The sequence below is a fragment of the Aedes aegypti genome, chromosome 1 (genome assembly GCF_002204515.2).
Source record: "Aedes aegypti strain LVP_AGWG chromosome 1, AaegL5.0 Primary Assembly, whole genome shotgun sequence".
NCBI classification, from domain to species: domain Eukaryota; kingdom Metazoa; phylum Arthropoda; class Insecta; order Diptera; family Culicidae; genus Aedes; species Aedes aegypti.
The window spans coordinates 1,226,436-1,239,482 of NC_035107.1; the positions used below are offsets into that span (position 1 = coordinate 1,226,436).

At 34.7% G+C, this 13,047-nt stretch overlaps 1 protein-coding gene across 1 annotated transcript in view; it reads right to left on the reverse strand.

Moving 5' to 3' along the window:
* Positions 1 to 12,956, reverse strand: part of LOC5574753 (uncharacterized protein C15orf61 homolog) — a 28,833-nt gene extending 15,877 nt beyond the window's left edge. The window contains exon 1 of the mRNA XM_001655267.2: positions 12,825 to 12,956. The gene's annotated coding sequence lies outside the window, so the exon portion shown is untranslated. The remainder of the gene's footprint in view (positions 1 to 12,824) is intronic.
* Positions 12,957 to 13,047: the final 91 nt, after the last annotated feature.

Here is a 13,047-nt window from a genome sequence, read left to right on the forward strand (position 1 = left end):
GCCTTGTTATTTATGTTACCATGCCAACAAGTAAATTCAGCACCGATCAAACATCAAAATAGTGAACTCGTGCATTGATCCATACGATATATTGTTCATGTATTGTCGTGATTAGCAATTCGTGAACTGTTGTACAATACAAAAACAATTCAACGAACTGTATTTAAATTAGTGGTGAAAAGTATAAAATTTGTATTTTGTATGGATTTGTATCGCCCAACTTACCGGATATTCGTGCCAAATGTAGCCAAATAATTTTAACGCCTATAGAAGTAGAGCAATTCTCGCTGAAACCAGGCCGCCATCGGCACCCATCGTTAGAATTCCAATTTTATGTCACTGATCGCTAGCTTTTGATAAAACTTAAGGGTGGTCCTTTTTGTTTTCTCAAATTGGTGGACCCCTCGTACGCCAGCTAGCTAAACAGTTTGCAAAAAAGCCCATTTTTTGATAAATCTTGGGTATTTCTTCACGTGATATGTCTCATATTTCCCTTGGAACACATACCAAACTTAATGGCATCGTATAGAGAAAGGATATAGCTTTCATTTGAAGTTAAAAAAAATCCGGCGGCCATTTTGAATTTGGCCGCCATCTTGAATTTTGTTAGAAAAATCGTTTTTTCACCATTAGCGCACCGCTCGTTTTGAATTCTGAGATCACCATCAGAAAGCTGAGGAAAAATTGCGTAAGATAGGCTACAGAAACTAGGTGTGCAATGGTATTTACCCTATGAAATGAACGGTTTTCAAAAACATGTTCCACGATTTTGACGTATATGGCGAGTGCAATCAATGCAAACATCATTTTTTGTACAACAAAGATACAAGTTTTCAATAATTGGTGTATTTTTCGAGTCAGATGAAGAATAGGAGTATTATTTAGAGTGATAAAATCTGGCGGCCATCTTGGATTTTGACGCCATCTTGATTTTGACTAGTAGAATGAATTTTTCACCTTGATAGCACTCAGCATGTCGATTTTAGAGGTTACCAATAAAAACAAGGTTACGTATACTCTTCTTCTTATTATTCTGCATTTTCCTGACGTTACGTCCCTAGTGGAACCGAGCCTGATACTCAGCTTTATTAGTTATAAATACAGGTTATTAAATAGGAATTTTCTTTTATAATACGATTTTTAATAACAGAATATTTCTTCGACATATCTTTGAATTCAGTTATTATGAATAAATAAATTTAATGAATAAAAACCGTCCATAAACATTGATTGAAATAAACAATTTTTTTTTTTACCATATGCTTTTTTTGTCATCGAATGAAGTTTATAAATTGTGTGTTGGGACATTAGTAAGTTTTGTGGTAATATCTGTAGTTTTAACGTAAAACATTTCCAAAAGTGCATTAATTTAGAATGGAAATCTTAAATTTTTAAGCAAAAAAAATCCTTGATTTTCTGAATCATAAAGTATTGTTTTTACTAACACCCAACATGCATGTTAAAAATAGCGAAATTGCAAGGTGAGAAGCAGGCTTTGTTCTAATGTGGACGTAATGCCGAAACTCAGGTGAATCATTTTGAGTTTGGAAAATCTGGTGGCCATCTTGGATTTCGACGCCATCTTAGTTTTTAGCAGTAGAATGATTTTTTACCATCTCAGCGCTCTTCATGTTTAATTAATTAAAGATCTCCGTTAAAAAAACAACCAGATTCTTTATTTCTTATCTTATTTTAGCTGTTCAACAGATTGTTCATTTCTATCAATGGTTTAAGACCAAATAAATGAAAGAATTAATGCTATTTTTCAACTCGCAGATATGCAGAACAATCATTCAGGTGGCAAATAAGCGTTAAAAATTCTACTTGTTAATTTATTTTTGAAGCTTAGGGGCTGGCTCTATTCCAGTAGGGACGTAACGTCAGGAAAAAGAAGAACAAGAAGAATAATAAGTGTAACGGTGGCATTAAAATTCAACATGTTGAGTGCTATCAAGGTGAAAACTCATTCTACTACTTAAAACCAAGATGGCGTCAAAATCCAAGATGGCCGCCAGATTTTTTCACTCAAAATAATACTCCTATTCTTCATCTGACTCGAAAAATACACCAACTATTGAAAACTTGTATCTTTGTTGTACAAAAAATGATGTTTGCATTGATTGCACTCGCCATATACGTCAAAATCGTGGAACATGTTTTAGAAAACCGTTCATTTCATAGGGTAAATACCATTGCACACCTAGTTTCTGTAGCCTATCTTACGCAATTTTTCCTCAGCTTTCTGATGGTGATCTCAGAATTCAAAACGAGCGGTGCGCTAATGGTGAAAAAACGATTTTTCTAACAAAATTCAAGATGGCGGCCAAATTCAAAATGGCCGCCGGATTTTTTTTAACTTCAAATGAAAGCTATATCCTTTCTCTATACGATGCTATTAAGTTTGGTATGTGTTCCAAGGGAAATATGAGACATATCACGTGAAGAAATACCCAAGATTTATCAAAAAATGGGCTTTTTTGCAAACTGTTTAGCTAGCTGGCGTACGAGGGGTCCACCAATTTGAGAAAACAAAAAGGATCACCCTTAAGTTTTATCGAAAGCTAGCGATGAGAGACATAAAATTGGAATTCTAACGATGGGTGCCGATGGCGGCCTGGTTTCAGCGAGAATTGCTCAGTAAAGATATTTATCATGGTTGCATTTGTCGTTACAGCTAATGTCAAGTGATTTCTAAAAAACTTCTTATTTTTTTTTTTTTGAATATTTTTCACCCAACATTTCTTGCTTTCTGAACTTGTTTTGTTTACTTCTTTCAGCAAAGCTACATAGAAAAAAGCAACAGTTGTTTTATGCAAAAATTTGATCAAAATTGTAAGGTATAAAACCAATTAAAAACAATACAGTGTTCTGCTACAATATATTATATTGTTTTTGAATTGTATATTCAAACCAGAATAATGTAGCTTCGACATTCAATTACAGTATAATGTATCCAATACATTGTACATTAATGGTTTATTCCATGCACTGAATGACACGTTTTTATCCGGGCGGCAATTCGTTGACGTTGATAATTTGGGTCCTCATAGGTCTATAAATCTTTCGAACTACGAGAGCTGAGTCGTGTGGAATAACTAGCGCTGTGTGATGAGCTGTCCTAGGAGCCCACGAACCATATAGGTTGGGGAGTCCTGTTGTAGTGAGTTTGTTCAAGTTACCGGAAGTAAACCGTGTTGTGAACGTGTTCAGAAACAGGCATTTTTATAATAAAAACGGGGGCATTTATGTATATTTTTGCAATAAAAAAATGTTAAACTATCCATACTAAATTGAGACCAAAACAATATAATATAAATGCTGGATTTCGAGACATTTTTCGCACAAAACAATCAAATTCATTATTTTTCTATTGTATTCTCATAAACTTTTAAATATTTTAGTTTGTTATACGTTGTTCAAAAAATTCTCGAAATAATTACTTGAAAACGACTGCACATGTCCACAGTAACCTGCAATCTGAAATTTGTGGGCTTCGTAGTCATGCGGTTAGCGGCGTCAGTCATTTGGCGTGTTGTGTCAAGGGGTGTGGGTTCGATTCTCACTCTGGTCGGTGGAAACTTTTCGTCAAACGAAAAATAATCACTGGGTTACTGGTGTTATGTGTTGTCCGTTGCCTAATATTAGTGATCGTTCAGTCTGTGCAGCCTTTGGCTGAAGACGGTGTAAATTGTCTTTTTTTAAAAAGACTTCTGCGTTATCATTTCTTATGGATAATATCAAACTATAGTGTAGAAAACACTAAATCGTTTTATAGTAAGTGTGGATATCTACAAGAATTTTCAAGCAACTATTGAACATTATGAAATTCGTGAATAGGGCCCAGTTAGCCCAATAGGAAATTCCATGCGATGAAATTACTAACAATGAAAAATTGAATGAAGAACTTTTAAAAGTACTCTATGGTCTGATTTCTAAACAGCGGATTATTTGATATTGTAACGATTTGAGTTCTAGGTCAAACACTTTAGATAACTTTAGATAACCAGAGGTGTTCGAAGATTGTAAAAATGCACTTCCTAGAAGTTTACAATGTACAATTTGCAATCTGCTCAATAAAGCCATATTGTGGCAACTATAAATACTTGTGTCAGTGTGACCAAAGAAGCAGACTAGTATGACTAACATGCGCTAAAGCCCACCATGTATGAAATCGCGTAAACCCACACCAATGTATCTGTAAGTCAAAATCTTCGACATGGGCCATAATAGGTCCTTCAATTCAATACTGAAGCTACAAATTCCACTTCAAGGTCAATATTTTAGTTTCCGGAATATCCATTGTTATTCAACATAATAAGGGTCCATTGGAAGACCAACTACTGAGTTTAATAAACTTTTTGAAAATAAATTGAATCAATTATATCTTGAATAAGCTTATTGAAAACAAGAAAAATTAAATACTGTTTGATTTATAAAGAGTAGAAAGAGCGAGTAAAGTGAGGAAGTAATGAACAGTATTCAAATAATCTATTCAGGAAAATCGTATGATTAGCAGGCTTAGAGAAATTTGATATGGAAACCGAATAACAAACATCCTGCCAGTTATAGGTTTAATCTTGGCTTGGAAAGACGCTTCCATTTTTTATGAAATTTGTGAATAAACCCATAAACTTTAAAGCTAAGTATGCTGTTCCGCTCAAGAAAAGTAAAAATTTGTGCCCAAGAAATGGTCAAGAAATTTCGAATAGTGAGCTCCATTTGAATTGACATTTCTTTTCAACTGCGTACTGCGATCAAAGAAAAATGTTTTTCTTGAGCATTTCTTGCAAGAAATTTCCCACGCATCGAGATGGGCGATTACTTTTCTGTTGAAGTGCATATTGTGCTCTGCAAGATAAATCCACGTAATGCGATTATCTGAAAATGTCGATATACCGTCGCAGTGATAATGAAAATCACCAAATCTCGATTACTTTTTCAAATCGACGTAAGTAACTTTCATACGGTTTTGAGAAAACTAATTGAGAAGAATCACAACCTGTCTTCTAAAACTGTTTTAAAATGAATCAACTTTTTAACATTTTTTCGCCGTGTACATCGCTCAAATATAGCATACAATCAGATCGCGTTCAAAAACTAGGTAGTTTCTAATATTTTCAACAAAAATAATTATAACAAAATGATAAGCCGTTTCATACAGTTGCTTTCGACGTTTTTCTACCAGTGTAAAATCGGCTCAAGTAGTGTTTTGTTTTGATTCGTGGTTAAGTCACTTTAGCTGTGATGTTAAAGTCACCAAAATAGCTTTGGTGAGCGAATTTGACGGATAGCGCCGACAATTTTTGTCGCATAGGATTCATCGAATGTAGCGCGGTTGTTGCACCATGGCCAGATTAATTTCCCGAGCGCGTGTACGGAAAGAAATAACAATTGTGATTTAAAAAAAACAGTAGCGGAAAATCAACTGATGATCATTGTCGTTCAACTATTATCAAACATTTTAATAAAAATAAAATGCTTTTAGAAGTGCGCAGCAATGCTAAATCGGTCTGATGTATTCTGCGCAGTTCATATGTATTTTCCACACGTTCTCCTATAATTGTTTTTAATCCACTTCGATACCGTCAATCCGCCCCCAAACTGGATGGCGTACACTCAGCTTAAGGTGATTATAAAACGAAGCCAAACAAGGGCACAAGACTGGAGAATCTGACAACAGTTTGCGTTGAAAACCAATCAATCTGCTTGCTTGCTGGTGGTGACTAATGGGATAAATTTTCAACGGTGAGAGCTGTTTGGTTCTCAAGTCTTGTGCTTTTGAAAATTTGAGGTGTGGCTTTGTTCTATAATCACCTTAACGCAATTTATAATTAAGTATTGAGTTGTAAATATTAGTATATATTAGTTGTGTTGCTAGAGGACATCTTGAAAATTCACTGAGATTCTTTCAGAAACCCTTCTGAAATTATTATATGTAGTTATTTCTTTGATCGCTCTGATTTTTCCAATAACCTCCTTGGGACTTCCTATTGGACTATCCCAGAAACCCATCTTGGGTTATTATGGAAATCCTTTCAGGATTCTGCTGTAAAATTCTGGAATTCTGCCGTAAAATTCTGGAATTCTGCCGAAAATGATTTAATGATTGCTTTCCAGTGTAATGGAATCTATTTTAAAAATCTGGGTTCGGGGATTCTCACAAAATTTCTCGGGATTTCTTCTGGAAATCCAATCGAAATTATTATTTAAATTCTGATATTTTCCTCGTAATTCTTCAGTACTTCTTCCGTGAAATTCTTTGAAAGTTCTTCAAAATCCCTTTGAGATTCTTTCCGAAAAATGTCTTAGATTATACCTATTAATACTCTCGGAAAGACGCCTGAGACTATAATCAAAAAAATCTATTATTTCACTTCACTTTCTTCCGTGCAAATTCTTGGGATTCTTTCGGAAATTCCTCTGGAATTCTTTTGTAAATCCCAATGGAATTCTCCCAGAAATCCATGTGGAATACTTCCGAAAATCCTGCTAAGAATCTTCCAGATGACGGGGATTTTTTTAAATCTTTATTTATGGAAATCATCCGAAAATTCCTCTGTAATTGTTTGTAAATCCTCCTTATATTCTTACAGAAATCCTTCTTATATTCTTACAGATTTATTGCTATTGATATTATTGTTTCTGCCTGAGATAATTTTGTATATCCAGAATTATTCCGAAAATTCCTTCGTGATTCTTTAGAATTTTTTTCTAAGATTTTTTGAGAAAAAAAAACTTTGTGATTCTTCTGGAAATTCATAAGGAAGTGTTTTTGATTTTTTTTTTTCGTGATTCATCATTGATTTTCCTTGAAAATTTCCTTAAATCCTACCGGACAGCCACTGGGACTTTAAAAAAATACCTATGAGATTCTTTGATTACTGATTTCTTTTTCTGAGCATCTTTTGAAAGTGACTTTTAAATGGTTCTGGAAATTCCATTTGAAATTATTCCGTAAATCTTTCTGGAGCTCTTCTGGACATCGTAATTATTTTGGAAAATATTCATGAAATCGTCTGGATGTCTGTGACTTTTCATTGAATCTTCAGGGGTTCTTGCGAAATAACTTCTGGGATTCTTTTGGATATCACTGTAAAAAAACATTCAAAATCCATTCGAAATTCTCCTGAGATTGTTTCAGGAATTTACGAGAATCCTTAAAATAATTCCTTTAGAAATCTCCCTGATAATATTTTAGTGATTTCTCTGTGGTTCTTCTGTAAATCGACCTGGGATTCTTCCGGAAATCCTCCTTTCATTCCAAAGCAATTTCCAGAAGAATTTTGAGAAGGATATTTTTAAGAATCCTGTATATTTTTCCCTAAGAATCTCAATGTATTTAAACAAAATACCAGGACAATTTACAGTTGAATCCCACAAAAACTTCCGGTGGAATTCATGAATGCTTATCATTCAAGCAGAATTCCAGTCGTATTTCCGGATGAATTTCGGCAGGTTTTACGGAAGAATCCCAGCAGAATTTCTTGAAAAATTCCAGTAAAATTTCTGGAAGAATCTTTGAAAGATGTTTTGAAGTCCTCCAGCAGGATAACAGAAAGAAATTTGGGGGTATTGTAGAAGAATTTCCGAAAGAATCCTAGAGAGATAGTCGAAATAATAACAGTTTTCTTGAAAAATTCAGGAAACTCCCAGAGTCTAGAGGTAATTCGGGAAGAATTTCTGCAAGAATCCTTAACAGAAGGATTTGAAGGATCCTCAGAAAGATTTTCGAAAGTATCCCGGAAGGCTTCCCGAAAGAATGCTAGAAAGATATCTGGAAGATTTCCTACAGGATTTTTGGAAGAGTTCCAGACAAATTTCAAGAATATGGACGTAAAAATCTCAGTGGCATTTCTAGAATAATTTCAGAAAGATTTTCGGAAGCATCCTCGAAAGTATTCTAAAGGGATTCCGAAAGCATCTCAGGTGATTTCCGGAAGAATACGAGAGGTATTCTCATAATAATCCCAGAAGTATTTCCGGAAAAAGGCCAGAGTTATTTTCGGAGGAATTCTCGACGAATTTGTAGTAGAGTCGTAGTACATTTTTTGGCAAAATCCTCTAAAAATATCCAGAAGAATTGCATCAGGATTTTTGTTAGAATCTTCCATAGAATTTCCGAAAGAATCTTCGAGAATTTCGATTCGAATTTGATTTCCAGGATTTCAAAAGTAATCCTTAAGGAGATAAACGCAAACTCTCATACAGATTTATGCAAATATTCCAATAAGATGTCCAGAAGAATCACAAAGGATATCCGAAAGAATCTCAGATATAGTACCGGAATGCTAACGATGTTTTTTAGATGAGTTCAAAAGCGATATCTGTAAGTATTCTGTGATTTCCAGAAGAACTTAGAGAAAAATCAGAAATAATCTTTAGATTTCCAGAACAATCCCAGAGAGGTTTTGAAGGATTCGTAAGTGATTAAAGGAAGAATCCCAGGAGGGAAATTCCATAGAATTCTTGAGTAATTTCTGGACCAATGTCTTTTTATATGCTGTATCAATATTTACAAGTAATTATAATAAACAAGTATTTATGGAACAATAACAATTTTAATTTATCGCCATAATTGAACGACAATTTTAATTAGAATGTGCATCCACCACATCATCCCTCTCAGAAGGATTGTGATTCTAAATATTTTTTTTGCGGTGATTCAGAATTGTAATCACATACTAGTTTAATTGTATGTGGTGTCATTCAATATTTAAAATAAGATTCGTTAAGCCGAACATGTTTATCCTTCGACATGAACCAACGAGCATTGCTTGAAATAATGAGATTTTTTCGATTACTTTGATTACTGATTTCTTTTTCTGAGGATCTTCTAAAAGTTACTTTCAAATGATTCCGAAAATCCCGTCTGAAATTATTCCATGAATCTTTCTGCAGTTCATCTGGACATCGGAATTATTCTGGAAAATATTCATGAAATCTTCTGGATGTCTGTGAATATCGTTTAAATCTTTCAGGGATTCTGGCGAAATAACTTCTGGGATTCTTTTGAATATCACTTCAATTTGGATTTAGAATTCTCATGGGATTATTTCAGATATCAACGATAATCCTTCATACAGAAGTGATGTTTCTGTGAATCGCCTTGGAATTCTTCTGGAAATCCTTCAATAATCCCAAAACAATTCTCAGAAAATTTTTCAGAAGGATATTTTTAAGAATCTCAATGGAATTTCTGAAAAATACCAGAACGATTTACGGTTGAATCTCACGAAAACTTCCGGTGGAATTCTTGAATGATATCCGGAAGAATGACAGTCGTATTTTTGGATGAATCTTAGCAGGTTTTACAGCACAATCCCAGCAAAATTTATTGAAAAATTTAGAATAGAAAGATATCCGAAAAAATAAACTCCAACAGGATTTTTGTAAGAGTCTCAGGAGTATTTCAAAGATATTGGCGTAAAAATCTCAGTGGAATTTCTTGAAGAATTTTAGAAAGATTTCCGAAAGCATCTCAAGTCATTTTTTGAAGAATACCAGAGGCATTCTCATAAGAATACCAGAAGTATTTCCGGATAAAAATCTAGAGTTATTTTCGGAGGAATTCTCGAAGTATTTCTAGTAGAGTCGTACATTTTTTGATAAAATCCTCTTTAAATATCCAAATGGATTGCATCAGGATTTATGGTAAAATCTTCCATAGTATTTTGAAAACAATTTTCAAGAATTTCAAAGAATTTAATTTCCTGGATTTCAAAAGTAATCCTTAAGGAGATACACGCAAAATCACATACAGAGTTCTGCAAAAAAATCCAAAAAGATGTCCAGAATAATCGCAATGGGATATCCTAAAGAATCTCAGAAGTAATACCGGAATGGTAACGTTTTTTTTTGGATGAATCCCAAAGCGATATCTGGAAGAAAATTCAGAAATAATCTCAAGATTTTCAGCAGAACAATCCCAGAGAGGATTTGAAGGATTCATGAATGATTTAAGGAAGAATCCCGGGAGACGCTCCCAAAGAATTCTAGAGTACTTTCTGGAACATTTTTTTTTTTTCATATGATTTATATATAAAAATACTTTGATTCAAATATATTTCTTGTGTAGCATTAAGTTTAACTACAGACATAGCTCGTAACATCAATAATAAATTAAATTTATAAATCTTTTAAACACATCCAAATTAAATAACAGTTCAAAGAGTAAAATACCATTCTCATGAGTTTTTGAGAATTATATGGTCGGTGTTTAGACAGACCAGACTAGATGAATTTTGGAGCTCTAAGGATACGTAAAGAACTCCATCTATTTTAAATCTTCCATGTTATTTTGATACAAATGTATCATCAAATAGATAAGTTCCATTATTACAGTAAATATCTATAATATTTTGATGTTTCACATGTTTGGGGTACATTTTTCTTACTCGATTGAAAAAAACACTTGGTTCAGTCTGTCTGAACACCGACCATATCTATGTTTGCTATTTGATATTTAAATACTTGAATTGTGCTGTATCAATATTTACAGGTAATTATAATAAATAAGTATGTATAGAACAATAACAATTTTAATTTATTCCCATAATTGAACGACAATATTATTTAGAATGAGCCTCCCCCACATCATCCCTCTCAGGAGAATTTTGATTCCCAATATTTTTTTTGCGGTGGTTCAGAATTGAAAATATCAAAAGTCTATTGTAATCACATCCTTTTTGTTCAATTGCATGTGGTGTTATTCGATATTTAAAATAAGATTCGTTAAGCCGAACATGTTGATCCTTCCACAAGAACCAACAACAAGCATTGCTTATGTTAAGAGATTTTATCGTAATGCACAACCAGCCTAAACGTTCTTCCCCTTTTGTATATGTACTAATTATAATTTCAAATTATTTTAATTAAATTAGTTGTGTTGTCTACTATTGTACACGGCAATATGTTTCAAAATAAGTGGAGCTGCTTTTAAAACAAACTTTAACATCGATCAACCAAACCATAGAATATCCAATAGCGAAAAAATAATAATAATAACCGATCATTGCAAATCGAGCCGAACTGGCGCTCTTTCCGTGCGCACGCGCTCTGTCCGTGCGCACGCGCTTTCTGCAGAGCTGTCAAACAGACTTTTGTGCCTTCCTTCTTTCGCTCTCCTTCAACTCAACAACTCAGCACGATCCACCTCGCGGTGGATTGGTGAGCTGTCTGGTTGTTGCAGATGAACACTTATCGTGTAGCGTGACATCATCATTGACAGTAAGCGTGCAACTCACCAGACAAACGATAGGTGTAATTAACAACTGGACTTTTGTCTCTCTATACTCCACTGCACTGTGACGTCACGCATCAATTTTGACAGGTACTGGTCCTGTTGTTTACAGTTTGGACTTAGTACTTTTTTCGAATCATTCTTAATTTCGTGAAAGTTTGCTGCGAGGAGAGGTCAAATCCACTGCAGATACCCACGGATCGTATTATTCTCTCTTCCTACCGTGGAAAATCGTCACCATCAGCATGCTGGTGATAGAAATGCGAAGATGAAAAAATGATGGAAAAAACGACTAAGTCCGAAACGTAAACAACAGGACCAGCAGCTGTCAAATAAGTGAGGTTAGGCTCGTCATATGCAGCGCTCTATACAGCGGGGCGGCGAAATAGTGGTTAGGTTGCGAAAGTTGAAAATCTTACTTTCGTCGTTTTGTAAATCCGGAAATTAAACGTTTTAAAAGTGAAAAATCTAGTCGGGTAGGAGCGGAACACGTGGAATTTTGCCTGCGAAACACGTAGGATCAATAAAGTAAGTTTATTCACTTTTTTGACTTGAGACTATTTGAACAAGTTTTCGAGAAATGTTTCAGATTGGGCAAATTTGAAACATTTGTGTCCTTGGAGGACGATAAAATCCAAGCCTACCTGAATTTTGACGTTGCGTTTGAATTGCGCGCATATCTTCTGCGCGTTACCGCCGCCGCTGGATGTGGATTTAATATAATCACCGCAATACTTCGCTAAGTAGCCCGTCATTCGTTTTGGCAGCAATGATGACTTTTCAGCTTGCATTTCAAAGTGATAAAACTCAGTCTTGATAGTTTATATTGACTCGAAAAAGTATCACTGTACGCGCTAACATGCATAAAGTATGCTGATACTTTTTCAGCTGTGTCAGTGCAAAACCAACTGATTTTCTTTTATTCGAAATCGTGAGATGAATTAGCAACAATCATCAACGTCGCGTACAAATTTCAATGACGGCCTACTTCGCCTTAGGGTAATAGTTTCATGTTGCTTTTCCGTGTAGCACGGCTGCATTCCAATGACTATTTTCAAATGTTACGCGAGTTTTATTGTTTTGATGGGAAAAAAATATTAGCTGTGTTCAACGAGCTGCTCGAACTTGGTTGCAACCACTTGCGAGTCAGCTTTTGGTGTTCATTGAGCCACTCCAACCTACTTCGAGTCGCTCGGGTTTGTGTTCATTGAGCCGAGTCCAACCAACTCCGAGTCGCTCGAAACAGGTTGGAAGCTAGAGTCCGAGCTAGTTCAACCAGCTCGCAGTAGCTCGTGTTTTTGACGTTTAAAAACGTAAACATTGAAAAAAAAAGCAAAATTCCGAAGCGATACGGATTGTTAAGTGCGCGAATTTTTTTTTCACGTGGAATTCCAGTAAATTAGTAAAAAGAGTAAAAAGAGCGTTCATTGAGAAAGCAGCTTGGAGTTGCTCGAAGTAGCTTTGACAGTTATTTGTTGACAAAAAATACGAGCTAGTACAACCAACCCCGAGCAAGTTCGATCAAAGTCATTGAACACAGCTATTGAAACAAAAATTTCGTTGATGAAAACGGTAGAGTACTCACATTTTAACTGGTTCGCATCTTATTTGATAACTGCAGCATATTATCAATATAAATTTTATTCTATCACTTTAAATAGTTTTATTTTTTCTAAATTAAATTTTAGATAATTATAAAAACTGCGAAGAGATGAAAAGCGCAAAAATTTGATTCCGCGCATAACTTTTGTTTTGACAGTTGACAAATCGCTTGAAAGAGAGGTCCCAGCTGTTTTTATTTACTTTTG